At 49.4% G+C, this 23,804-nt stretch overlaps 1 long non-coding RNA gene across 1 annotated transcript; it reads left to right on the top strand.

Moving 5' to 3' along the window:
• Positions 1-848: 848 nt before the first annotated feature.
• Positions 849-4,325, top strand: LOC126505962 (uncharacterized). Its single transcript, XR_007593040.1, has 3 exons — positions 849-963; positions 2,606-3,050; positions 4,038-4,325. It is a non-coding gene; the product is annotated as an uncharacterized lncRNA (long non-coding RNA).
• The last annotated feature ends 19,479 nt before the right edge of the window (positions 4,326-23,804 follow it).

A 23,804-nucleotide genomic window follows, 5' to 3' on the forward strand; every position in this document is an offset into this window, starting at 1 on the left:
TGAAGCAGTTGGTCACATGACATCCATGATCGAGAGCGGACAACAAAGATGTATGCATTTCTTTTTTTCTCCAATTACGCAGTCCAGGATCTCAGCCAGGGAATGGGGCCCGCTCATAGTGGGCCCGTATCAGTTAATGCCATCAAGATAACCTCTCACAGGTAGGCCAAAAAGGCCTGCCCCTAAGATAACTTCAGATTATGTCGGGATGACAACACTAGTTGTCACATCTTTCTATTGTGCCCCAGGACGCCAGAACTTATTCCTCCTGCTTGACAGTATTCTATTACTCACCCTCCCTTCCCAGCTTCTGATAGCCGTGGCTCTGCTCTCTGTTTCTTTGAAATTGCTTTTTTTTTTTAATATTCTATATCTGAGTGAGTGCTTGTAGCCTTTGTCTCTCTCAGTGTCTGGCTGATTTCATTCATCATAATGACCTCCAGTTCTGTCCGTGTTGAAGCAGCAGGATCTCATTCCTTGCTATGGCTGGAGAGTAGTCTGCTGCGTACACACACTACATTCTCTTTGTAGGGCCGTGGAGACCCAGGCTAGCTACGTGTCTTGGTTGCTGGGAATGTGTGAGGTGGTGCTTGACCACTTGCTATGTTTTGTTCACTGTACATTGTATCATGGGATAATATCACGCTGTGCCGCACAAGTGTGCCCAACTGATGTGTGACATCAGAGGTGAGGACAGAGTCCATCCCCAGGGTCTCATCATGGGGCAACCCACCTGAGTGCTCCTCAGCCTGTTTCCCTGGCTTGTGAAGCATCTTCTTCCTTAGTTCCTGCTCAGTTCAGTCCCCGCCCCCGCTGTGCTTATTACGGTAGTATCAAGAGGCAAGAGACCAACACTGGCCAACATCTTCCTCCTTGTTACTGGGCACCGTCTCAGTGAAGGTTGATCCCTATCTGTGCCCTTCTTCCATTTGGACTCTCCTGGTGAAGGCCACAGGTGTTCAGGTGAGCCTTACTCACGCCTCTACATTCTGTGAAGGACTCCCAGGGAGACATCTTTACCTTACCACTCTAACCATCTGTTTCCCCCACCCCCAGCCTTTACTTGCTAGGAGAAAGCTTGTTCAGCAGTTGCTGAGCCCTCAGGAGCTCCTCGCCCTCAGGGCCCATCTGCCACAGGGCAAGCGTCTGTTGAGCTTCTCCTGGCAGGGGTATCACCTGCCTAGGCCTGTAATGGGGCTGGCAGCCAGGTCCTCAGAGCCTCCAGCTTCCCAGCAGGGAGCAAGGAGGATGGGAGGAGAGGAGAGATCAAGAGTCCTTCACTTCAGGCCTGGGCCAGGAATCTCGGGGCCACCACTCTCGAGGGCACGTCAGAGACTGAAAAGGTTGTATGTCTGTGACATAAAAGATAGAACACACAGAGTGAGAGCTTGTGAAAGGAGGCCTGGGCAGAACTCTGGGAAGACGTGGGGGCGGGGGGGGGGGGCGGAGAGGTGCGCATGCACACACGTGCGAGCATGCATCCACGTGTCTGTTTATGTGTGTGGTTGTGTTTGCATATGTATATCTGTTTGTACCTGTGTGCCTGGGCCTTTGGCTAGTAACTTAATGTTTGGGGTGTCCCCAGCAAAGACCTGTGCACCCAGGATAAAGGACGACACACCTCATACCAGTCTAGAACCATCCCCCTCTGTCTGTCTTGACCCCCAAACACCTGGCTTAAAACATACCCTGCAAAGTCAAGAGCTCTTTCTAGACCCCTGGAGCCTAGAGTGCCATTTTCATGGTAACAGCCCCACACACCTGCCCTGGCATGTCTGCTCTGGCAGCTGGGAGCCTGGGCCCTCACATAGGGAGCCCCTCAGAGACGCACAGTGAAGGGACACAGCGTTCATCTGTGCCCAGTTCTGGGTGAGGAAGGGCCCCAGAAAGTGTGCCGCTCAGCCCGGCTAAGTTTTCCTCAGGGACCAGGACGGAATGTCAAACAGCCCAGATCCCATGGCCCTTAAGTAACTGTCACCGTTCATGACAGAGGTGGGTCTTCGGGGGCCTTGAAACATGCCCCTGCAGTAAAGTTTTTCCTTCTGCGTAGCACAAACCTGCCTGTCTCCCCTGCCTGACAACAGCAGGGAGGCGGAGCCCCAGGGCCCAGCTGCATGCAGTGGCCTTGCGTGTTTTTCTCTTGTGGTTTCACGGGGTTATGCAAGGTTTCATTTCTCGGCACAGCAACCGAAGAAAGCACCTCTCAGTGTCCGTGTGCAGTCATCCGTGGAGGGACCAGGGGACCCAGGCAGGGTCCTACTCTTCTCACTAGCCCAAGTACTCCTTGGGCTATGACTGAGCCCATGAACCCACACAGCTGTGAGGAGCTCCCGTGTTTCCCAGGAGAGAAGGAGCAGCCTGGCCGAGGAGTGTTCTCATAAGATTAGGATGGCACTACAGAGCCAACAACAACTTTATCGTCTACTGCACACACAAGCATTTCACATGGGGAGGTCCCCGGGGCCAACGCCTGCTCGCCAGTGACTTGGTTGAAGTGTCACAATGTCCCAGCTTCCTGGAAGTCAGCCTGTCCTAGTTTCACTTCTTGGATCTCTTAACTCCTACCCCAAAGCAGCCAGAGCTGACTCTCTGTCTCTCTTCCCAGGGTCTCCCAGGAAGTCCCTGGCAAGTGCCAGGTGATCACCTGGTAATTCTAGGAACTCGTTCTAGGTTGGGAGCGAACAATAGAGCGAGGCAGGACTCTGCCTGATCCTACAAGGCCACGGTGACACTGTCGAAGGGTACCAGAGACTTCCCAAACTCAGAAGAGAGCATGCTCCTCCCTTGGGACATGGGCATTTCCATGTACTCGCTGCTGCTGCCATCCCAACGGGTTGCCTCAAGAGTATCTCCAGGTCCCAGGCTCTCCTATTTCCCATCAGTCCCTGCTCTGTCCAGCTGCAGTCATATTCTGCTCACAGACATGATGGCCCACAGTCCCAGGGGCTGGGAGCTGGGCTCTCAGCTTCTTCAACCTTCTGCAGAATTCTTGGGGAGAACAGTGACCCTCACCATGGACAGCTAGAGAATACGCCGTTTTCCTGGTGTAAGTAAGTATCTTCTCCCTCCTTGACGGTGGGACAGGCTACTGCATCACAAGGAAGGCGCAGAGATGTGCCAAGACGGTTTAAGTGGAGTCATTGTGAGCACAGGCGCCTGATTCCCCAGAGATGGCCTCTGCTTTCTTACAGCCATGACTGCATGGGCCCTGGAAGCCCTTGTAGAGCAGATAGAGAGTAGGGTTAGCTTCCTCTGGCCCTCCTACTTCCTTGTGCCCAGCAGCCTTGAGAACAAGACTACCCTTCCCAAGAGTGGCTCAGCTCACCAAGTTGTTTCCTCTGCTTCCACGTCAGCCCTCGGTAGCCACTTTGCCATTGTGCCTGGCTCAGAGCCTGCAAAGGGCAGGGGAGAAGGCAGGAGACTTAGACTCTACCAGACAAAGGTCCCATCAGGAGAATGAGGCTGAAGTCTGCATGGCCAGTTATCCGTAGCAGGGTGACTGTCCACACTTACCAATGTGCGTCCTCTATCCTATTTGACACTCCGCATACTCCGTGCCTGCATATTATACTCAATACATGCAGAAACATCTCTCCCTGTGATCCCCTCCCCAGTGCCCAGTACAGGACAGAGAGAGGGGTCTGTTGGCAGCCCGAGGATCCACTGGATGGACTCTCTAGAGACATTCCCTCTGTTTTTGTGTGTGCGCCTGTGTGTTATCTCTGTGTGTGCACAAGTGTATGTGCATGTGCCCGTGAAACCCACACTCTCAGCACCGGATCTCCCTGCCCCTCTTTCGCACCTTTCTCCGGAGCAAAATAACCTTTTCTAGGTGTTCCCATCAGAGTTTGTCCTCTAGATCCAAGGCTGAGCAAGTTATGCCTGTGCCTCTCTGTAAGACGCCCACAGAAGGAAACACAAGAAGGAGGCAAGGGAGGGCCATTGGGAAGCTTCAGTACTGGTCAGATGGGTGACAACGCCAGGGCTGGTTCACCCCCTGCCTCTGAACTGACTCTTCAATTTCCTGGCTCCTACAGGTCCCTACTTAAGACTGGGAGCTAAGCGTGGGAACAAGAAGAGAGATGAGCGACCACAGTGGGTTTCACTTCAACCAGCATTTGCGGAACCCTAGCTTTGGGTTATGCAGAGTGCGCAGCCCTGGGGAGATGCCAAGAGTAGGCGGGGCACGCCTCTCCACATCTGATCTGCGAGGATGACATAGGGAAAAGACTGTTCACAGGTGCACCGAGGACCGACCCCAGAGACCAGGCTCCAGCAGGGCTAGCTGTGGGAGGAGGCAAGGTGGAGGGAGCTCCTTTGAGGCCAGTAAGGGAACAATGGCTGTGATAGGTTGTGCTAGCCAGCTGTGTGGGCAGAACTTGGGGTGGGGGAAGGGAAGGTAACTGTGGTCAGAACAGAGAAGGAGTGAGTGAGCCTTGTCAGGTGCCCAGCCAAGGCGTGATAAGGGGGCGGGGAGGGAGGGTTCTGGAAGCTAGTGGGGGAGATAGCATTATGAAGATGAGGTTGCCGGGGACTCCAGCAAGTGAGACAGGGTCATTCTGCAGAGTCCTACATTGACAGGGAATGCTGGAGTTCCAGTCAAGAGACCCAGGACATAATTAAAAACCTGGAAAGGACAATCAGTCACCTTTCTAGGTGGAAAGCCGGCCTCAGAGAGCTCCTCCTGTTTCAGATTACCTACAGCATGAGAGGTTCTGCTGAAACCACCAGGCCTGATTTAGGTCTTCTGCAAGTAATGGGTTCTAGCTGGCTATTTAGGCAAAGAGGAACCTGGGACAAAGAAGCTCTGTTGGACTTCCAAAATGTTCAGGGCACGGTGTGGTAGCTTCTGGGAATGGTATCCTGGGTGTTCCCAAAATCCAGGGTCCAGTGTCATTTTTGTAAAGTCTCTGCCAACCCCTACAGTCCCCGTGCAGAGGGCTGCACAGACCCTTCCTAGACAATGACTGCCCCAAGTCTCAAGATTACACCTCTATACAATGGGTTGGGATCCTGGGGGTCAGATCTATGCTCCCCATAGGGGATCTAGTTGGCCAGTCTTGGACACATCTAACGGGAACAATCTGGTCACATCTCAGTGTGGAGATACAAAGCAGCAGTAGCAGGAAAGAGTTCCACACAGCTCTGAGTGCATTAGTGGGAGGAAGTAGGGAGGGCACACGCATGTGAGCATGCGGGTGTGTGCAACCATATGGATGAATGTGGGGGCCAGAGCAGAGTTCTGTAGGTCTTTCTCTATCGTTTTTTGCCTTATTGCCTTGAGACAGGATCCCTCAAAGAACAAGGTCTCCTTTGCAGCTAGGCAGGCCGCCAAGGGAGTTGTTGGGCTCCCCCTGCCCCTACACTCCCAGAGTTAGGCTTACCGGCCCTCATAGTTATGCCTAGCTTTCAGTGTGGGTGCTATGGCTTCAAACTCATGTCCTCCTGTTTGTACAGTAAATGCTCTTACCCACTGAACCATCTCCAAACCCCAGCCTGAGTTCTTTTCAGAGATCTCTACTTAGGTGACACTAAGATTCTTGACAATGTCCCAGAAAAGAATTTAAAGCAGATGAATATGAAGCAGAGGTTCAGTTTACTAAGAAGAGGTTCTAGACACAGGATAAACATGAGTGTTAGGGAGAATGTCTTGAATAATAAGGATTTTTTCCACGTTTGATAGAGAGATATGCTGAGGGGGACTTTAGCTCCTTAAATAATGCTGTGGGGGGAGTTGGGACAGGAGATCCTACAGCAATGGGGAGAAAAATGTGATTCCTTATGCTTATAGACTTTAGAGGGGAGGGTCTCTGAGTTTAAGGGTGTGTGTGGGGGTCTCTGAGGTTAACAGATTAGTAGAAGAATATACAGCCGCCATTACGAAATTAATCCTATGGTCCCGCCCTACCTAGGGGTTGTTCCTTGTTAGGAGTTCAGCAGTTTAGGGAAGGTACTAGATAGGATGTCAACAGTCAGTCAAGTGTGATGATCCCTCTGCGGAGGCACCCTCCAAGATCTCCCCGACAAAGCAGGCTTATGGAAAGCATAGCACACACCCGAGTGTGGGCCGCTCAAGAGTCACATTTTGGTGGCTTTTGAAGTCACATTACTGAAAGGGTTTCTAAGTGACTCTTCCCCCATTTCCTCTGTTTTCTTCAGTGAGCTCACAGGGCAGCTTCTGAGTCTGGATGGGATTCCAGACTGCTCAGGGAAAACCACGGGTCATGAGGTTTGCACAAGGAAGCTAAGACACTTTTACTGTAACGAATCTTTCAGTCATGTTTATACATTTCCAGAAATGGTAGGTTAATATCTGGGAAAGGAGAAGGTCATACTCAAAGGGCATCTACTCTTAGTCCGTAAGCGTGGTCTGCTGCTATTTTAACATTTTTATTTCAAATATCTCTACATAAAAGAAATATTATTTCTACAGAGACAATCTTATGCTAACCCATGTTATTAGCTGTATAGAAAATTTCAACTTTTAGCAGGTAGAAGATATCAAAGAGACCCTGGAATGAGGCCCCCTTTCCTTTCCCATGCACCCTTAACTTCTCCTGCCTCAGAAATGAACTCCTAAATCTGGATCTGACCCCAGCAAAATACAGGCGGTATTGAACATGTGAGTCTTACATACAGACACACCCACATACAACACGTGTACACAGACAGCATAGATATGTACATATACATACCTACAAACACACATGACATGCACCTACAGACACATACACTCCTAACACTTATTTAGTGAAAATGGTACCCATGTATGTCTTTCCAAAATCATCTACATTTGCAGGTGCTTCTGCCTACAGCACAGCTGTTGGTGCATGGCACAGTGAGTTTCTTAATTTTTGTTCGGCGCCCAAGAGTCTTGTCAATAATGTGACCTCTTTACAGTGTTCAGTTTATACAGTCAACACCATCCAGGTGACTGTGCACCTCAGCCCCCTTCCTTCTCCCAGGGACTGCCCAGGTCAGTGTGTGTGCCTGGCAAGTCACACAGACGACAAAGAGACCACTTTAGACTCAGCAGCTCCCTCTTCAGCCTGGAGAACTTCTTCCCAAGCCCAGTCTTGCTGGTGTCCCTATGTAGTAAAGTATTTCCACCAAAGGAAGTCAAGCAGGCTATTATGGCCTAAGCTATGCCCCACCTCACCCTCACCCTTCACACACTAAAGCTCCAACTCCCAGGACCTCACAATGTGATTGGGCTTAGAAATAAGAACTTTAAAGGGATAAGTTAAGCTGAGGCCACAAGAGCGGGCCCCGATTCAATGTGACTGGTGGTCTCAAGAAGATAGTAGGGCACAGGACCCTAAGGACACGGTAGAGGGAAGAACAAGTGCCCACGTGCAGAGGAGACAGCCTCATTAGAAACCCACGACACCGAGACCTCGGATTCTGCGGACTCCCAGCCTCTAGAACTGGGAAGTCCAGTTCTCTCCTTTAAGCCACCTCGCCTGGAATGACAGACCTCATAAACTAACGATAGCAGTAATGACATCACAATTGTGTCTGAGGGAAAGGAAGTCACTACTTGCTAAATAGAGCTGAGCAGCCACACCTGTAGATGGGCAGAGCTGGCGCCGGCTCTGAAGTGGACAGGTGTCTGTTATCACTTCTGCCGCCAGACCTGGCTCCAGCAAACCAGCCGTCCTGGTCTCGTTCCCCGTTGCAGTGCTGGGATACCCTGGCAGAAGCACTGTCGAGGAAGAAGTGGTTTTTGCTACAGTTACGGGAGCAGGAAATGGAAGCAGCTTGTCACATCCAGTTGAGAGCAGAGAGAATGAGCGCATGCTGGATGGATTAGCTCCAGGTTCAGCGGGAGACCTTGTCTCCAAAGCTAAGGGGCAGACAGATGGTGGAAGACAGTTGTCATTGGCATCTGGCATCCACATGCACTATACACACCCTCATGATCATGCACACACACACAGAGTGCATATGTACTAAGCATGTATGATTTTTTTTCTTATTGCTGCTCCCTAAACAAGTCCTTGTCCCACTATTAACATGGCGTCTGCATTGTATCAGGAACCAGAAGTCACCTAGCGATTATCTTCAATATATAGGAGGGTGTGCAAACGCTATATGCAAATACCACCCAGGGACTTAAACATCTGGACGTTTTGGTTTTCTCAGTGGCCCTGGCCCCAACCCCCCCAAATGTGTTCTACAGAACATCTGTATATGAATCACAAAGGCATGACCAGGCACACGCTAGTGTCACAGCACCCACCGTAGAACATAGCCACTTCAGAATTTCCCCTGCGCCCTTCTAAGCCCACCTCCCCCATCCCTCCTACTGAACTTGGGATGAATGTTCTCAAAGGTAGTGTGGCTGATGTCACTCAACATGTATGCATGCTCACTGCTTTTAAGGTTCTGCTTGGGGAGATTCAAGTATTTGTCTGCTCTGTTATTTGTGGATATTTGGGTAGTCCCTAGAGCCCTGGCTCGTAAAGTAAGGCCGTGGTCGTCCTAGGATGTCTTCCAATGAACGTATACTATGCAAATTCCATGAGTGGAATTGTACAGATCCTGCCATCCATTTTGGATGGACGCCTAGGAGCAAAACTGTTGGTCAAGGTCCTAAACTTCTAGATAATATAAGATTGCGTCCCAAAGTTCTATGCCATTTTCTACTCCGGCCAGCAATGTATAGGTTCCCGGTGTCTCCGCATCCTCGCCAGCACGTGCTTTTGCCTGACTCTCTTCTCGTTAAGCATCGTGGATAAGGAGATCTCATTATGAGGCCCTGTCATTTTAAGTCTTCCTTGAGGTCACAAGGTTGAGTGTACTCTCAAGGTATTTGCTAGCCACTCAGAGATGCTCTTTCATGAAGTTTCTCCTTAAGCCTTTCATGTTTTCTTTCCCTGTTGAAGCAAGTATTTGCCTTTTTTTTCTCTCCTTTTTATGGTCCTGGGCCCAAACCCAAGACTTCGTGTATGCCAAGTGAGTGCTTTGCCACTGAACCGTGTTCCCAGCTTTTCTACGCCCTTCTTGTTGATCCCCAAAACTTCTTTATATATTGTAGATGTCAGCCCTTTATTGGACGTGTGTGTTGTAAATATTACCCTCCAGGTGTGCATATGTGCGTTCCTTTCTGCCTTCCTGCCTTCCTCTCTTTCTCTCTTTTTCTTTCTTTCTTGGTGAATATGGTGTGCCGTCATTGTCTGCCATATGGAGGCCAGAGGTCAAGGTCAGGTGTCTATCTCTATAGCTTTTCACTTTGTCTTTGGAGATAGATTCTCTCGCTTAACCTGTAATTCACTTTTTCAGATGGACTGACTTCCCAGCATGCCCATGGGCTCCATCTTTTTCCAGCTCTGGCCATTTGAACTGGAACTACATACACAACCACCACTCCTGGCTTTTTAATGTGGGCACCAGGGAAGCAAACTCAGATCCTCATGTAAGCACAGCAGGTAGTGTACCACTGAGCCTTCTCCTAGTAGAATAGAACTTATTCTATTAATCTTTTAATCTATTCATCTTTTAAGCATAAATTTTAATCTATTCATCTTTTAAGCATAAATTTTAATCTATTAATCTTTTAAACATACATTTCTAATTTTACAATAGTCACCTTGTTTATCTTTTTTCTTTCTTTCCCCCTTCCCTCCTCTTTTTCCTTTTCCTCCTCGTCCTCGTGGCTGTTGTTGTTTTGCTCTTTTTCTTTCCTCACACGGTTTCTTAGCGGGAAGTCAGAAGTCTTCACAGACACTAACCTTACCATAACATTTAAACACAGTGGCAACTTCCTGTTCCAGAGACTTGCCCTTCCTGGTGCCTCTGCCTGAGCATCTGTAGGTGACAATCAAAAGACGCTCCAGCGCCCTGTTTCCCACGGTCAGTGAGTTCATCTCTGCATGCATGTTCAAAGAGCAGAACAGCCCAGCCGCAGAGATCCAACCTTGTGGTCTGTTCCCTGAGTCAGTGTGAGACTGGGTAGGGAAAACAGGGAGCACCTGACCGCTTCCCATGGGGATTAGCTGCAGAGGGAGGGGAGAGGCTGCATGATGAAAGAGTTGCAGGCAGGAGGGACGGGAGAAGCCGCGGAACCCCGCGGAAGCCTGAAGGGCCTCGGCTAGGCGCCAGAGGTGCCGAGGGCAGCTAATTGGTGTCATGGCCACAGTCTATCCTAGGCTCCCAGTTTGGCTTAGCAACAGCAGGGATTCAACCTTCATATTGTTGGAGGCTGCGGAGTGTGAGTTATGATTCTACTGCAGGCTTCCTGCTTTGTAGAGGGTGCTTGTCTTGGAGTCCTCTTGTGGTGGAAGGGCTGAGGAGTCTCTCTCTTTTCTATTGTTTTCGATGTGGATGTGTGAGTCTGTGTGTGCATGCGCACAGCATGTGGCAGGTCATGCATATGAAGTTCAGAGGAAAACCTCAGATGTGGGTCCTCACCTTGTTTGAGAAAGCTTCCTCTCTCTACAAAGAATTTCTTCTTCCTTCTCCTCCTCCTCTTCTTCTCCCTCCTTCTCCTTTTTGTCCCCCCATGTAGCTCTGGCTGTCCTGGAACTCACTATGTAGACCAGGCTAGCCTTGAACTCAGTATCCATTTGACTCTGCCTCCTGAGTGCTGGGGTTAGAATTCTGAATTTAAAGGCATGTGCCACTACTGCCTGACCAAGAATATGTTTTCTTCTTTCAAAATTCCGTACGTGAAAACAATGTATCCTGATCATAGTCTCCCTCATTTCTTGCATTCCCTCCAACACCTACTATGCACCCCAACAAGCCCTTCTCACGTTCTCACCTTCACACACACACACACACACACACACACACACCACAGAGTTGACTGACTTCTTGGCTTGCTCTTGTACAGGTAGTAATCCCTGCAGAGAGTTCATAAGTATAACTGCCATACCGTGTCCAGAAGATAACATGTCACAACATTCTTCCCCATGCATTGGCTTTTACATCTTTCTGCCCCCTCTCCCCCAGAGTTCTCTGAGCCTTGGTGGGGTGGGGAGAGTTGACAAAGCTGTCACTTACCTATAGCACTTTGATGGGTTGAGTCTCTGCATTAACTCATTACCATGGCAAAGAGGAGGTTTTTTTTTTTTTTGAAGGTTGAGGAAAGGCAGAACAGATCTATAAATATAAACATAATACATAGAAGGCAATTTGATAACTGTTCCATTTAGAAAGACAACAGTATAGTAGGTTCCCCTCTAGGGCCTATGACCTCAAAGCAATGGGCTTTTGGCTAGATTGACAGTATCAGCCATGAATTTCTTCCTGTGGAGCTGGCTTCGAATCTAACCAGATTTGCTGATTGCCCCCATAAACTTCATGCTACTGTTATATCCATGGATACGTCTTGCCTGGTAGGTTGGTACTGTAGCGTGCAATGCTTACTGGTATTTAATCCCACCAATGAATTTTCTCCTCAGTAACCCGCATAGCACCGTTCCGTACCGGTGGAGAACATTTTTAATTTGATTTTGAGACGTGTCCTTGCTTAGTAATTGCTGCACACACCAGGCTGGCTGACCAGCAAGCATCCAGGCATTCTCTTGTTTCCACTTCCCATCACCCCCCAGGAGTGCTGGGATTAAATATGTTCTCACTACAAGTCCGGTTTTCACTTCATTACCAGGGATTCAAATTCAAGTCCTCAAGAGTAACGAGTCTTTCTCTGTCCCACTAGCCAGCTCCCAAATAACGACACAAAGACATACTATGAATTATGAAACTTGGCCTTTAGCTTAGGTTTGTTTCTAACTGGCTCTTATAATTTAAATTTACCCTGATTTTTATTAATCGATACTGTATCATGTGACTTTTTACCTCTCTTCTATTCTGTGTGTCCAACTCAGTCCCATTTCTCTGCTGCCTAGATTCATCTCTGCCTTCCTCTCTCCCTGCCTGGAGGTCCCTCTAGACTTCATGTTTATCTATTGGCCATTCAGCTCTTTATTAAACCAATCACAGCAATATATCTTCACAGAGTGTCCAAATACCCCGCAGCTCTCAGGCTTGCCTAGCGAGCCCTTGTACTCAGGGAATCAACTCTCCAGCTCCCTGGGGCCTCTTTCACAAGGGTACTATTCTAATTATGGGGCCCTGCTCTCAGAGGCTTCCCTCATCTGCTAATATCACTGTGGGGATGAGGATTCCTCGGAGGAATTTTGTGTAAAGAACACTCAGACTTCTGTGCCCCCCCCCCCCAGCCAGAGCCCTGGGCTTGCCCCTGCCAGTGTCTCTCTGTAATGTGGGATTTCCCTCTGTAGGCTGTGAATACTATTGGTTAATAAAAAAAAAGGTGTAAAAAAAAAGAAGCCGGGCGGTGGTGGCATGCATGCCTTTAATCCCAGCACTCGGGAGGCAGAGGCAGGCGGATCTCTGGGAGTTCGAGGCCAGCCTGGTCTACAAGAGCTAGTTCCAGGACAGGAACCAAAAGCTACAGAAAAACCCTGTCTCGAAAATCAATCAATCAATAAAATAAAAAAGCTGTATTGGGCCTGCACAGGGAGTAGAGGTAGGCGGGGAAAATGAAACTGAATGCTGGGAGAAAGAAGAGGGAGTTAGAGAGAAGCCATGTAGCCCTGCCAGAGACAGACACAGGAACTTTAGCTGGTAAACCACGGTGAGAAACCGACACACAGATTAATAGAAATGGGTAAAACTAATATGTAAGAGTTATCCAATAAGAAGCTAGAGCTAATGGGCCAAGCAGTGATTTAAATAATACAGTTTCTGTGTGGTCATTTCGGGGCTAAGCGGCCCGGAACCAACAAGGGGGCCCCCCTACAACACTCTCAGAGGTAACATCATTTGGGGGAGAAGCCGTGCCACAGTGGCTTTGGGTCTAGGAAGAGCTACTTTCTCAGTTACAGCAGCAGCTGCGGATGTAGATGCCCTCTCCACCGCCCCCTCTGCATTCTGAGAAACTAAACAGCTCTCAGCCCTCCGACTGCTAGTCTATCACAATCCACACTCGCCCTCTGTTCTGCTTCCTGAACTGCTGAACCTGGAAGGCCTGGCATCATGTGAAGACCCAGTGGGCAAGGAGACTGAGAACTACAGAACCCATAGAGCCCAGGACTCTCAGCAGTGCACAGCGCAGGCAGGGACTTCATGCCCAGCCTTCTAGCGTTGCCTTGCTCAGCATATTTTTTTCTTTTTCTTTTGGCTTTTGAGATAGGGTCTCTCTATGTAGCCCTGATTGTCCTGGAACTCATTATGTAGTCCAGGCTGGCCTCAACCTCACGGAGGTGCACCTGACTCTGCCTCCTGAGTGCTGAGGTTAAAGTGTGCGCCGCCACACCTGACCCTGTTTAGCTTTTTGAGCCTGGCCCCCAGGATCTGTAACCCATAGAACCCCCTTTGAGCTGACTGTGGCTCACATCATTTCCTTGGCAAGCTTTGCAGGCCCACACTGTCTCCAGTGTCTGACTACAGCTTCCCCCCTAAGGGCAGGCAATGTGACTGATTTAGGATGAGCTTTTAGGCTCTGTGGATGGCAAATTAGTGAGTAGATAAGAAAGAAGGGCTGAATAATGACAGGCTTGCCTGTGGGGAAACCCAAGTGGCTGGTGGAGGAGGGGTGGCTTTCTCTGGAGGTCTTTGGCCATGCCCTCCAGGCATCTTTGGCATCCTTTAAAAAAATATGTATGGGTGTTTTACCTGCATGTATGTCTGTGTATTACTAAGTATCTGATGCCTGATGCAGAGGGTGTCAGATCCCCTGGAACTGGCGCTACAGATGGTTTTGAGCTGGCTGTGGGTGCCTAGGTCCTCTGAAAGAGCCGCTAGTGCTCTTAACTGCTGAGTCATTTCTCCAATCCACATGTGTCTATTCCCTATACATTTCTCTAAGTCCTGACCGCAGCATCCTGCGCCCCGTCCTTCTGCACCAATTGGTCACCATAGATGTGGTGAGGAAACTGTGCTGTCGATGGCCCGGGCTGAAGGCATGGAACACAGGTCTGCAGTTTACAACCAGGGCTATATATAGAGGATTCATGACAAAAAAAAAAGGGGGGGGGGACTTGTCATGCCCCACCTCGTCCCGCAAGGATGACGCGACCACCGGAGCTCTTCTCACTGCATGTGCATACAGGACTTTATATACTTTCTCTCTCTCTTCCTTCCTCTCTCTTCCTTCCTCTCTCTCTTCCTCTCTCTCTTCCTCTCTCCTCTCTCCTCTCTCCTCTCTCCTCTCTCCTCTCTCCTCTCTCTCTCTCTCTCTCCTCGGGCAAACCTCTCCCAGCCCTTAAGTAGGCATGGGCTGCCAATCCCGGATTGCCAGGTGGGCACTGCCCATAGGCCACGCATATGCAAGCAGCTGATGATCATTGTGTCATCAGGCATAAGTCAGACTTTAGCCATAGGAGTTGATTATACATCTCCATCAGGTGTGGCTCTATGCTGCTCGCTACAGGGGCTATGTGGTTGCACAAATTTGGAAAATCCATGTTTGAGCAGATTAAACAGTGTTCTTCACAGTGGAGTTGCTCAGGTCCTTAAGATGTTAGCATGACTCTCCTGGAAGGAGAGACACACTAGCCGCAAGTCCCACACTGAATCGCCACAAAACCTTTCTATTTGGAATAGTTTAGCAGAGTTGGGAAGTTGCTCGGTGATAATTTCAGACATATTTAACTGATTTATCCTTGCGTAAGTAATGTATGCATGAGATTCAATCGATTCCTGGCACCAGATCTCATAGGTTCCTGGGCCCGGGCAGTGACTGGAGAGCCCAGGAGGCTTATCACAGCCAGTGGAATACCTTGCTGTGGCCTCTGGGGTGGCAAGCATCTTTAGGGGGGGCAGGGTAGGAGGTATGGGTCCATGGGTAAACTGCCTGCTGCACCAACATGAGCTCAGATGCCCAGGACCCACGTAAAAAGACATACATGGCCCCAAGTATCTCTAATGTATCTTTCATGCAGATAGGTAGAGACCTCTCACCTTCATATATGTATACATATGTGCATACATATGAACATGTAAACATGCACACAGCACACACACAGAACGAGGGGGGGCTAGCTTGAGGCTGCGAAGAGTCAGTGCTGTTTGTTTGCAGGAAGGTTTTGGCAAGTTTGCGGCAAATCCTCTAGGCGACGAGGCAGCCCAGAAGCCCCAGTTCCTTCTCTTTCCCTGGAGTGGGTGGAGTGATGCCAAGCAGGTGATGAGGAAGGGGAAAGAATGGGTTTATTAGCGATCTGCTCTTGCCTAGCAACTTAAAACAACCATGTCCGTCCTCTCACCTGGCTCCTGGCAGTGCTGAGCTGGCGGGCTGGCTCAGCATCTCTCCCACAGATGGAGTCAGCTCTCAGTGTGGCTTCAGCATCTGAAGGTGGACACATACCTGAGGGGCAGCCTCCAAGTTTACCCCGGTGGTCCAGGCTACCCTCGGGTCTTGCCACATGAACGCCTGCACGGGGCTGCGGAGTGTCTTCATCCCACGGCAGCTGGTGGCCTCCACAGTGAGCGATCCAAAGAGAAGCAAGAGAGGAATGTATCATTCCCGACTGACCTAGTTTTGAAATCTCACGCAGGCAGTTTTGCTGCACTCTTTCGTTTTAAGCTGTTTTATGTTATGGTGTTTATGAGAAACAGTCAGCCCTTCGTACCTTCATAACCATCTGTGACGGCTTACCTTCACTGTCAGCTGGACTGGATAAGCTCCTGTGTGTGCTTTCCAAGAACTGTAACTGGGGAGGAAGACCCATCCGGAATGTGGGCAGTTCCATCTCATGAGCTGGGGGCCCAGTCTGACTCAAACACGTAGCTTCATCTATCTCTGCTTCCTGACTGTGGGCACAATGTGACCAGCCACCTCACGCTCCTGGCCACATTTCCACCGTGATGTACTGTATCCCTTAAGTGTGAGCCAGAAGAAGCCCTTTCTTTCATAATTTGCTTTTGGCAGGCCTTTTGACTCACAGCCACAAGAAGAGTAACTACCATATTATCCATGAACCCAACTAACCATGGATAGAAAACGTTCAGAAAAAAGGCTGCATCTATTCTAAAGACATATTGACTGTTTCCTGTCTGCGGGGCAATGCAGAACACCGAGTATTCATGTAGCATTTACCTTGTGTTAGAAATTGCACACAGCCCCATGATTCAAGGTCTACAGGTGGGCTGTGTGGATTCTGGGGAAGTACTATCCTATTTTATACAGCACTCTTAAACATCTGCAGATTTGGATATATGAGGAGGACGCTAGCACCAACTGCTGAGGGACTCTGAGAGGTGACCATATGACATAATATAATAAAATTTATGTGATGTCACCACACCAACTTCACAGTTTCATTTTCCTCAAATGAGGGACTCACATACACACATTCTCATAGCATGCTGTTTCTTATGCATAAATAGTCAAGGCCACAATGATCCATTTTGTTTAACGAACTCAAAATACAGTTAAATAAATAGTATTGTGCTTATTTATGAAAGTTAGCTTTCCAGATTTGTTTGAAAAGTTTTTAGAGTAATTTAAATTTAATTAACATATTTTATTATACAGCTTATTTGCTTAGGATATTTGGTATAGCACTCACAGACAAAGGACCAAAGGAATTTCCCCACACAAGAGTGTCTTATTAAATGCTTTATCATTCTTTCAAGAAGTGGGAAAATCTAAACATGAAAATTCTTTCCTAATTTCCTGGGTTCATAGTACCTATGAAGTCCTGGAAACTTCCAAGTCTCCTGAAAAGGCAGAGTGCCATACTGACATAGAGCATCTGGAATCTTCTCACCCAGACGGTGGTTCTACAGTTTGGATAGGTTTGCCCTACAAAATGTTGAAAGCTTGGCCCCCAATATTATGGTGCTGAGATTGTGGGATGTTGAAGAGGTGGGGCTTAATGGGAGGAGTTGCTTCATCAGGGGCGTGGCTCCACAGGAATTGATTCCAGTCTCAAGGAGCCAGCAGGAAGTGTATAAAAGCAAGGATGGCCTCCCCAGTATCTCTCAATGTGACATCTTCCTCAGATGTGGCTCTTTCTGTTTCTCTGCTGTGCTGTGACCTAGTCAAGGAGCCTCACCAGAGATGGACGGAAGGATATGCCTGATCTTGGAGGCTCACCTTCCTAACCAGTGGGTAAAATAAAACAATCTTCTTTCTTTTTTAAAAGATTGTGTGTGTGTGTGTGTGTGTGTGTGTGTGTGTGTGTGTGTGAGAGAGAGAGAGAGAGAGAGAGAGAGAGAGAGAGAGAGAGAGAGAGGTGGGTGTGAGAGAGAGGTGTGTGTGTGTGTGAGAGAGGGGTGTGTGTGTGTGAGAGAGAGAGAGAGAGAGAGAGAGAGAGAGAGAGAGAGAGAGAGAGAGAGGTGGGTGTTCTTGGATGTCAGGAGAGGGTGTCGGATGTCCTGGAACTTGAGTTACAGTGGGTTATAAACAGTGCCCCGTGAGTGCTGGGAACTGAACTCAGGTCGTCTAGAACTGCAGTAAGTACTCTAAATGGCTGAAATAGCTTTCCAGCACCAAACTCTCTTCTCTATAACACACCCAGCCTCAGGCATTTTGGTATAGAAACAGAAAACTAACAGGTACAGGCGGCGATAGTGGAGGGTGAGTCCCAGCTTCCCTCTCACCGTGCTGGCAGGTTGCTGACCATCTCTTGACAGAACCGATGCTTTGCCCATATTTCCCGGTCACCTCTGATGTGTCAAGTCCACAAATATCTCTGGTGAAACACTTTTGAAGTTCTTGTCCCTCCCCCCCATGCCTCACTAAAGAAGCTGTTGAGCACCCAGGCAGAGGGCACAGTATTGGGAGTAAAAGTAGACATTGTGAGTTGGGTGATGGCGCACGCCTTTAATCCCAGCACTTGGGACGCAGAGGCAGGCGGATCTCTGTGAGCTTGAGGCCAGCCTGGTCTACAAAGTGAGTTCCAAGATAGCCAGAGCTACAGAGAAACCTGTCCTCAAAAAAATATAAATAAATAAATAAAAATATAAAAAAAACAAGAAAGAAGGAAGGAGAAGGAAAAGAAGGAGACTGAGGAAGAGAAGAACAAAGATAATGACAATGACATTGTGACCTGGTTTCTATCCTCCACGCACTCACAGACCCCATATGAGCATATGAGCATCTCCTGGGAGAAGTCTAGACATCAGTAATGACTTTGCACACTGCCAAGATCCTCCATTCCTGTTGCTGGAAATGAGTCCCTCTACGTAGCCCTCACTCAGAGAACAGACTGACCACAAGACTTACCAAAAGCTTGCGAACATATTTAAAAACTGCCACAGGGGAACAGTGGTCTCACTTGGGTTCAGATAGCAGCAGTTGGGTCCTGTGAGTTACCACCTCTTCAGCTTAGTCCCTCTAACATGGTTTGTCGATGACTTTCTGTGCTGTTAAATGCCATCCTAGGACAGGGACACTGGAATGGAATCTAGCTGGGCCACTTCATGTCTCCAGGACTCAGTTTCCCTGTCTAGGCCATTTCCTATCTCCTAGGGACATGGCCCAAGGAGTGGTGACCTGTAAACCTGGCAAGAGCAGAGGCGTCTGTTTGCTAGGGAAGGCAAGAGTGTTGAGGGGGCTCTCAGCTGAAACGGAAGCACAGGCTGGTAGGAGGGCTTCTCCCCTTCACACACGCTCTTGCAACCCCACAGAATATTGTCTCGGCCTTAGTTATTTGGGTAAGAAAACTTCTGCGAACACACTAAGAGTCTAGATGCATAGAAAGTATCCATCTATTCCTAGGATGGAACCGTGACTCCAGAATGATGTCATGTGCTCTTCCAACATCACCACCATTGCCTGGTGTGACGAACTGCCAGAGGGAGAGCCTCTGTGCAGAGCTGCAGCAGGGTAGCGGGTTCTGACACTGTCTGTCTGTCACTCTGGGAGATGGAGCAGATAAGACCTTTCACCTGCCAGAAGATCAAAGCTCAAAGGCTAGCTTGCCCCTGGACACCAGTAGGACCGATTTAGACCCAGGAAAGGACACTAAGCCTATCGGTGTTATTTGGAGGAACAGAGGAACTGCAGCTGGCTTAGCACCATGGTCAAATGTGACAACCAACTTAGGGCTGGCACCATAGGCTTGGGGGTGTGATGAGACACATCTATTCCTTAGCTACTTCCATCAGACTTCTCCCATGGGAGGGCAAGGATCCCTACCCCTACGCCATTCAGTTAGAGACCTCTGCATGGAGGCCACGTTCCCGGGATACCTCTGTCCCAGCGGGGTGGATGGCCGGGCGTGCTTTTCTACATCTAGACTTCGGCAGACCTCAGTGTGAAGCAATCAGGTGGAGGATTGAACCTTGATCTGCCTAGATCAGAGGACGACGTAGGATCCTAGGCAGCTCGAGTTGCTGTGGAGCAATCCATCCAGACACAACGGTATAGATTAAAACAGCCAAGATGTTGCCACTTGGGGCCATACCTGGTTGCAGCTGGATGACAACTGGGCCCTGGCAGTCTGAAATGCATTGGTGCTTGTGTGCTTTGAAGAGAAGGCTCAGATATTCAGGGCTCCTTCTTCTCCCTCTCTAGGGTCTACACTCCAGGGTGAACAACCTTCTTCTGGACACTTGAAGCATCTAAGGGAGGGTTCTGAGAGACAGGCAAGAACTTAGCCAAGATGCCATCTTTCCTTCCTTACAGAGATGGCTAACTCAGGAGTCACTTTCTGTGGTATTGGTGGCAGGCGAAGCCTCTGGTTTGCAGCAGTTCAGAGCCATGGAAGGAGAAGGAGTGATAACGAGAACAATAGATCAGCTCAGAGGTGGCCAGCCTGGACAAGTGGGAGCAACTTGTAAGTGGCAGGAGGCCTGGCTGAGGATTTGGAACTGGCATAGGGAGGAGAAGGTCTGGAGGAGAGCATTGGGGAGGACGTGAGCCCATCAAATAGGTTCCCTGGTGTGAAAGTCCCTTCAGAGATTGGGAAGGCACAGCATGGTTTGCTTGATTGCTCGGGTTCAAGTTCCGATGCCCACTCCAGACAGCTCCCAATCACCTGCCATTCCAGCCTCAGGGAGCCCCTGGCTTCCCAGGGCACCTGTGCACATGTGCACACATACCCATGCACAGACACACCTGCCTGGCTTTAAGAGCATCTTCGCATCTCTGTCTGGGATTCCCTCACATTTACTTGTTTGTTGATGTGTGTGGGGCCATGAATGGGTGTGTACCTGCTGAGGTGTTGTGTGGAGGGTGGAGGACCAACAGAGGTTTTTGGAGGACAAAATGGGTTTTTCCTGCCACACTGGGTCCAGGCTATCAGGCTTGGAGGGAAGTGTCCTTACCAGCTGAACCGTCATTTCAGCCCCATTTTGGGTTTTTATTTAAAAATGAAAAACAAACAAACAAAAACATGGACTGTGGGTTAGGAATGAATATTCGTGTTCTAGAATATTCCTAGAACTGGTGCCCGAACTCTCAGTATGACTGTATTTGGAGCCAGGCTTCAGGGAGGTGATTAAGGTCAGAGGAGTTCATAAGAGGAGTTTCAATATGATAGGGCTGGTGCCTTAGAAGAAGAGAAAGGGACACCAGAGATCCGCCCTCATCTCTGTGTACCTAGGACAAAGGCCATGCGAGGCCACAGTGAGAAGGCAGCCACCTGCCAGTCACCGAGAGGGACTCCCTGGGACACTTTGATCCAGAATCTCCAGCCTCCAGAAGAGTGAGACTACAATTCCATTGTTGAAGCCACCCAGCCTGTGGAACTTTGTCCTGGCAGCCACACAGCAGACGGACACAGCTGTCAGCTTCCTTTTTTATGTTTGTGTTTCTTTGAGAGCCTCTTTATTCCGAGGTTGTTTTGTATAGCCACTAGGGAGTCACAGAACTCTGTGTGAATCTATCAAATGCAGAATATATAGGCTCCAGGCTACCTACTTCATGTGCCCCTTAGCAAACCACAGGCAAAAGTGTCCTGAGAAGCTGGTTGTGACTGGTAGACCCACACACCACCAACAACCATGCCCAGGCAGAGGCCTCATCATTGTTTTCATGAACTTAGCTTGCAGTGAACCAAGCAGGTAAGGATTTTGATTTGGGAGACACTGCTGACAAGCTATAGGGCGTGGGAAAGGTACTTCAAGTTGCCTGAGCCTCAGTTTTCTCCTGCGTAATATGAGGGGAATAACATCATCACCTCCTGGGGGTTCTGTGAGGGCCCAAAGAGCTTGCATACACCAAACATTTAACATGGCGTAGCATAAGACAATGAAACCCAGAGCTTGCTGGGTGTAACCCCCAAGTTCCAAATCAAGAAGAACCATTGTGAAGCAGCCTTTAAGAATGAATATCGGAGGGAAAAAGCGTGGCTTCTCTTCTGCTCTCATTTGAACATGCTACAGTGGAAGGCATTGAATAAACTGCCTGCTTCTACTGCCTGTAGGGGCCACAGTAGCAGGGACCACTCAGGCCAGCTGCAGGAGTTGTGCCTGATACTAGACGGAGACCTCTTGGGGGTGGCTTTTCTGGACTGCTAGCTTTTCTAGTCTTGCTACAAAGACGAGAAAATCAGTTTTCTTCAAGGAGAAGCTTTTGAATTCTTAGCCGGTACAAAAACTGCGGAGACTGCACAAGAGCAGGGCGAGGTGGCCAGTTTGTGCCTCAGACGGCTCGGGAAGGTCAGCATGGGACAGGAAACATCTTCACCAAGTCCCCCCTTGCTGCCCTGAGGTAACGGTGGAGGGATGAGGGAGAGAGATCCCCATAGAAGAGGAGGCCGTGTTTTGGTGGGAAGACATACCTACCATTCACCCTGGGTGGTTTTCGGAGGGTGTGACAGGAGGTGAGGCCACGTGCTCAGAAAGCAGCTTTTAGCATCCACCGTCCCCTCTGCTCTGCATATCATTTCTCTGCCACTTCCCTCAACAAAATGTGTCTTCAAGGAAGATCCCAAGCCCACCTCCATGGCTGTGAGTCCTTCCCGTGGGGCTTTGCTTTCTGTGGAGCCCGTGGAGAGAGCTTTCGTAGTCCCATCTCCGGCACCAGTTGGCAGCTGTGACAGGATTCCAGGCGATGATGACCTCATGAACCTGCACACTGTCATTACCACCCCCGGCACTGCGAGCCAGAGCAGCAGAACTCCCACTTCAGTGTGACCTACTTCTGGCTCCGAAATCACACTCCTAGACGGCCGCCTCCCTCATTCCAAAGCACGTGTTGCCGGGAGAACACATTAAGGAGTGTTTGTCCCTCACATCCCGCTGAAAGCAAAATTACACCGCAAGCAACCAGAGCTAAGTGCGGGGGTTGTAGAGAGAGGGCAATGCCTGCGATGGGGGCAGGAACTGCTTGCTCTCCAGGGAGTGAACAGACACACAACGCCAAGGAGTGGAGATATGGGACAAACTGCTTACTGCTCCTCAGACAGAGATTCAAAATGGCGCCACACCGCGTGTTACTTAAGATTCTCTATGTGAACAGATCTCCAACTGTATAGATATATTTTACACAGCACATTGATTAGATTGGCCCAAGGATGCACATAGCCCAGAATGGTCTGTGTGCTAGCGAGAGGCTGGGAACCCAGGAGCTACTTCTCAGTCCCCTGGGCTGGTTACCTTAGCAGCCCCCATCTGGTGCTGAAGATCCAAGGAATCCTGCAGAGTCGCTGGTGTTTTGTCCAAAGAAGATGGGTGCCAAAGTCAGCAGTAGAATGGGAAGAACACATTTACTGGCAAGGAACAAAGGCAGTCTGGGAGCGCTGATACGCGTCCTACTGGGAGTGTAAGGCCAGCATGATCTACAGAGGGAGCTCCAGGCCAGCCAGGGCCATATAGTGACATTCTGTATTCAAAACCAAACCAAAACAAACAGAAAACCAAGGCAGGTGGGTGAGGTCCTCTGAGCTCTTTCTGTCTAGGCTACTGTTCCTGACAGATGCTGTCCTCTGGTACTTCCTCACAGAGGTGCCCCGTCTCTTAGTGGACTCTAGATCCAATCAAGCTGATAGCCGGGATGAGCACCACCCAGTGAGAGCCCAAACTGTGTAACCTCACGAATCCTCTACGGACTGTGATCTCAACATCCCAAATTGTGAGTGATCGAAGGTGGGGGGGTCTTTAAAATAAGGTTGTGGGTGGATCCTAAATCCAGGCTGGCCAGAGGAGTCCTAAGGGAGGATGCTTAAGTTTGAATCTGAACCCAGAGCCTGGTGTTGAAGGATTCCTGCCCATGGGGTGCCTTTGAGAGCTGGTGGCCCTTTAAGAGGAGGTGCCTCGTGGGAGCTTTGCTACTCTCTGAGGGTGTTGGAAGAAAGTGGAATCTACCCCTTCTTTCTCTCTTTCTTTGGCCCCCGGGTGCTGCCAGGGGCCCAGAGCAATGGGCTACCTGACCACAGCCTGACACCGCCCCCCCCAGCTGAGCCATGGTGACCTTTTCTTCCTCCTTCATTGGCTTATTGCAGAGATTTGCCACAGGAATAGAACTCTGGCTAACAAAGGAAGGTCGGACACATGGGAAAACACCAGCCGGGCACATACAGAGGGCTGATCATGTGAACAGGTAACAAGAGGGAATCTGTCTGCAAGCCAAGGGGAAGAGGCCTCCCACAAGCCAAACTCGTCAACACCTCGGTCTTAGGTTTCCAGTTTCCAGAGCTGTAAGAAAGTAAAGTTCAGTTATTTAAACTGTTCAATCTGTGGTATTTTGTTATGTGAGCTCTAAAAAAAACCCAATACATATACCAAAAAAATTGATTTCTTTTAATTAGCTGCCTAGGATAAATCAGCTGGGTGCCGGGAAGTGCAGAGCCAAATGACCAGTTGGAGCCACCACAATGACTGGAGTGAGTCCACTTTGGGGGAATATGATACCTGATCAGGCTAGTTGTGGGGACGTTGAGGGG

Source organism: Alexandromys fortis, unplaced genomic scaffold (genome assembly GCF_014885135.2).
Source record: "Alexandromys fortis isolate MF-2015 unplaced genomic scaffold, M_Fortis_MF-2015_v1.1 scaffold_67, whole genome shotgun sequence".
Classification (NCBI taxonomy): domain Eukaryota; kingdom Metazoa; phylum Chordata; class Mammalia; order Rodentia; family Cricetidae; genus Alexandromys; species Alexandromys fortis.